This window comes from Lolium rigidum, chromosome 1 (genome assembly GCF_022539505.1).
Source record: "Lolium rigidum isolate FL_2022 chromosome 1, APGP_CSIRO_Lrig_0.1, whole genome shotgun sequence".
In the NCBI taxonomy this organism is placed as follows: Eukaryota; Viridiplantae; Streptophyta; class Magnoliopsida; order Poales; family Poaceae; genus Lolium; species Lolium rigidum.
In genome coordinates, this window is record NC_061508.1 from 331,330,351 (window position 1) to 331,335,477 (window position 5,127).

Sequence of the window (5,127 nt, forward strand, 5' to 3'; positions counted from 1 at the left end):
GAATCTTGAGCTTCCATGTCCCTTGCTACTCTGTATGCTGATTTTGCTGAGAATACCCCTTTTTTGTCGTAATGTCATGCTGGGAAATCTTCAAACTGGTTGAAAACTGGAATTTGGAGTATAACTTGTACATCCTCTTTCTCAAATGTTTGGTTCAACATTTGTATATCCCATGTGCCTGTAACTGGATTTATGAGCTCCTCTACTTTGGTGATTACATTCTTCCTTTTCCTAGATATTACTCTCCTTGTTATGCCTCTTGGTATCCAAGGATCCTGCCATATGTTTATTTTTGTGCCATTCCCCACTCTCCATACTATGCCTTTATTAAGTAAGTCCACTCCTTTCAGTATACTCCTCCAAGTGACATACCTTTTCTTGGTTTTGCTTGGAGTATCTTCCCATCTGGAAAATATTTTGCTGCTAGAACTTTGGTGCATAATGCCTCCGGATTATTGAGCAGTCTCCATGCTTGCCTTGCAAGAATAGCTAAGTTAAAATTATGTATATTTCTGAATCCCAAACCACCACAATTTTTGGGTAGAGTCATCCTTTCCCAGCTAACCCAATGCATGCCATTTTCTTTTTCTACCTGGCTCCACCAATACCTGCATATCATGGAGCTCAATTGATCACAAAAACTTTTGGTTAAATCAAAACTTGCCATTGCATAGACTGGCACTGTTTGTGCTACTGCTTTAATTAGGATTTCCTTGCCAGCTATGGAAAGTAACTTCTCCTTCCATCCTTGTATGCATTTCCAGATTTTTTCTTTTAGATATGCAAATGTTTTAATTTTAGATTTTCCAATATAGACAGGTAAGCCTAAGTACCTTCCTGAGTGTCCTTCTTTGTTGATACTTAAGATGGCCTTTACCCTGTTCTTGTCATGTTTCTTTGTATTCTTGCTGAATAAAACGGAGGACTTGTCTCTATTAATCATCTGGCCCGAACATTTCTCATAGGTGTCTAGGATCCTTTTGACTTCTTTTGCATTTGCTTCATTGGCTTCAATAAGTAAAAGGGAGTCATCAGCAAATAGTAAGTGATTAATACTAGGAGCATTATTGCATATTTTAATACCTCTCAATCTTCCTTTTTGTTCCGCTTGATGAAGCGTTGCTGAAAAACCTTCTGCACATATTAGGAAAAGGTAGGGGGAGAGAGGGTCTCCTTGCCTCAACCCTCTTTGTGGTACTATAACTTCAGTTGATTCATTGTTGACTCTGATTTGGTATTTCACTGTAGAGACACATTTCATCATTAGATTAATCCAACTTCTTTTGAAACCCAGTTTGTTTAACATACCTTCTAGGAAATTCCACTCAATTCGATCATACGCCTTGCTCATATCAAGTTTAAGTGCAGCATATCCTGTGCTTCCACTTATTTTATTCTGCAAAAAATGAGTAAATTCATATGCTAGCAGAATATTGTCTGAGATAATACGTCCCGGTACAAATGCACTTTGATTGTGTGAAATTATGTTAGGTAATATGAGTTTCAATCTGTTGGTGATTACCTTAGACACCACCTTATAAACCACATTACAAAGGCTTATAGGTCTTAACTCTTTGAGATTCTTTGGCCTTCTTGTTTTCGGGATGAGGACTACCATTGTATTATTCCATCCTTCGGTATTCACCTCCCTTCAATACATTAAGTACTTCCTTTGTAACTTGATCACCCACAATGTTCCAGAATTTTTTGAAAAACACCGATGGCATTCCGTCAGGTCCCGGAGCTTTCAAATCTCCAATATTATTTAGGGCCTCTTTGATTTCTTCTCTTGTGTATTATGCACATAAAGCTTCATGCATACCTTCACTTACTTTCAGCGGGACGTTTTGCGGGATTTCATCAATGTTTTCCCCTGCTGAAGAAGAGAACAACTTTGAAAAATACTCTGTAATATAGCCCTTCAGTTGTTCTTTATTTATGATCCAGGTGCCATCTTCTTTTTGGATTTTCTCAATTTTGTTCTTCTTTTGTCTTTGTGAAGCATAAGCGTGAAAAAAGAGGTATTTCGATCACCTTGTTTGAGCCATTTTGCATGGGCTCTTTGCTTCCAGAAGGTATCTAATTGTTCCTCTAAGCTTTCAAGTTTTCCTTTTATTATATGCTCCTTTCTCATAGTGTCCATACTGATGCCCTTTCTTCTGATCTGCTCAAGTTCTCTTCTTTTCTCTTTAATTCTCTTCTGTAGATGTCCAAGGATATTTGAGTCCCATTCTTTGAGATTGCTAGCTACCATATATAGCCCTTTTGTTAAGCAACCCCCTTTTTGTACTTCTAAATTATTCCATGCTTCCTTCTCAATTTCCTCACAGTCTTCTTCTAACAGCCACTTCGCCTCAAATCCGAACATCCTAGTGCCCTCTTTAACTCTGTATACTTTCTTCTCTTGACTCACAGTCACTAGGACTGGTCTATGGTCTGAGTGCCTTTGATAGCCATTGATCACTTCATAATTATGAAATCTGTTGCACCAACTTTTTGACCCTAGTGCTCTATCTAATATCTCTTTTATGTAGTTCCTCCAGGTATACTTGTCTCCTTTGAAGCCCAGATCTCTCAAACCACATTCTTGTAGTGTCCATCTAAATTTGTCCATCCGTTTTTGCGGTCTGCTTGCTCCTCCTTTTCTTCTCATGATCATACAATATTTCATTAAAGTCTCCCATACATAACCAGGGTAAATTATATTGTTGTTTTAGAATCCTCATAAGTTTCCATGTAATTTCTCTTCTATCAGCAACCGGTTCTCCATATATGCCAGTGAATCTCCATTTGAAACCATCACTTTCCTCTATTTGCACATCAATATGGTATTTTGAAAAGCTGCATAGCTTGACATTAATTTCTTTTTTCCAAAACAACACAATACCCCCACTTCTACCCTCGCAATCCCTTGCTACCATTCCATGCATTCCCAGCATATGTTTAAACCTGCACATTTCCTTTCCTTTCATCTTTGTTTCACATAAAAATAGTAAATCTGGGTCCTCCTTCTTCTGGAAATCCAGAAGTCCTCGAACCGTCGGGCCATTACCCATTCCCCGACAGTTCCAGCTTGCAAGTCTCATTTTGTCTCGCCGGGTTGTCTCTGCAGCCCAGCATTTTCATGTTTGATTTGCTCATCATCTTCCTTCTCCTTATCTGTGTTATCCTCCTTGTCAATTTCCATTCTTGCCTTTTTGATGTTGAAGATGTCATCATCTATCTCCATCAAATTTGCATTTCTATTCTTCACAATTGAATCGCTTTCCTTTCCTTGTATTTCCTGTGTTTTGTATTTACTTTTTCTGAAACGCTTGTAAGTGCGCTGTTTTGATTTTCCTTCCTCCTCATTTGGAATCTCCTTGTCCCTGACTAGGTTGCTTGATCTGTGGAGATTACTATATCCTTCCCTTTTAAGGTCTTGCTCTTATGTTTGGTCCTTGCTTTCAGCTTTGTTTAACTTGTCAACTTGGAGCTCTCCTTCAGGTGTGATTCTCTTTCCCTCATCAACAGAATTCAAATTCTCCTTTATGGATTCTGATTGTTTCATGGTTTCCTTCTGTTAACTTTCCTTTCCTTTTCCTTGATTCTCCTCACCGTGCGCCTCTTTTCTCTAGGATGGACCTTCAATGGTTTGTATGCTTTCATAGCTTCCTGCACTATTTGTTAACCATAACTTGCTTTTTTCGCTTGAGCTTCTTGGACTGCCTCTCACAATGACAGCACGTAGCCAAGGCCCATATTGTCTCTTTCCTTCATTTCCTTCTTTCAGAAAACAGAAATTTTCTGTGTGCCCAATGATTCCACATCTATAGCAAAATTCAGGCAAATATTCATATTTCAGTGTCACTATTTTCTCCTCTGTCATTACTTCTTCTTCTTCTTCAATTTCTAGAATAGTAAACCTCATAAGTGGTGCTGTGATATCCATTTTTATCTTGATTCGGAGGTATTCTCCCATGGCTTCACCATTTTCATCAAGGTCAGCAGTTATGAACTCTCCTATTTGCTCACCCACCAACTTACTTGTATCCATATTCATCATCCCCATTGGAATACCAGACGCCCTAACCCAAATTGGAATGTATTTGAACTCATATTCATCAATTGTTTTATTTGGCATAAAATTTTCCAAGACAACCAATTTACCGTTGAAATCCCAGGGGCCATTATTTAGCGCTTTGCTTTTGCTTTATTGGTCATGGAAGGTAAACATAAATCTATTTCTAGCCATATCCTTGCATTCCACACCAGTAAAAGGTCTCCAGAAATCTCCTAGAGATTTCTTAACAAACTCAGGTTTTGCAGGTCTATCTGAGAGAATTTTACCTACAGCTTGGAGTTTTCCTGCTGATGAAGCACCAACTTGCTTCCTTCCAATCTTGATGCTCTTCCTTTCTGCTTCTGAAAGTTTCAAATTCTTCAATTTCCCTTCAACACCTTCTAGGCCCTGAGCTTTTTGATCTTCCATGGCTATTACAGGATTGGCGTCTATTGCCGTCGCACCTTCCGCCGGTAGCCTCCTTTGGTCCCGCCTGATTCCTCGGTTCCCTTCCCTGATAGACTTCTCTGCTTCTTGATTTCGATCCTCCTCTCCTTCCTCTTCAAATCACTTTGTTTCCCTTCTACTTTGTTGTTGAATTTTGGATCTTGGTCCCCAAGAGGCTTCCGCCCCTTTGAGTTTTTCCTCTCTCCGCTTGCTCCGATTGTCAATGCTTGGAAAAGAGACAGAGATTGGTTTGATATCTTCACTCTTGTATTGGAAATGGATGTAGATTTGTGGGATTTGATCTGCTGCTATCGGCAATAGTCGCCGAACTATGAGCGCTTGAGAATCGCCTGGAAGTCGCCAGATACCGGTACAGAAACTGTCACGTGCGGACAGACTCCAGTATCAATAGAGTCCTCTATTGTTTACACATGTAGTCCTTGCAGTCCTACAATATGTCCATTATATGAGCTAAAAACATCCAGTCAGAAATCTAAATCCTCCTCTGATACGTCCAATTTGCATCACTATTTTATATCATAATTTGCTGTTATTCATTGATATATTTCATATTGGGACACAATACTTATGTTATTTCATCTATTTTGCATGTTTCATGATTATTTGGAGATTGAGCA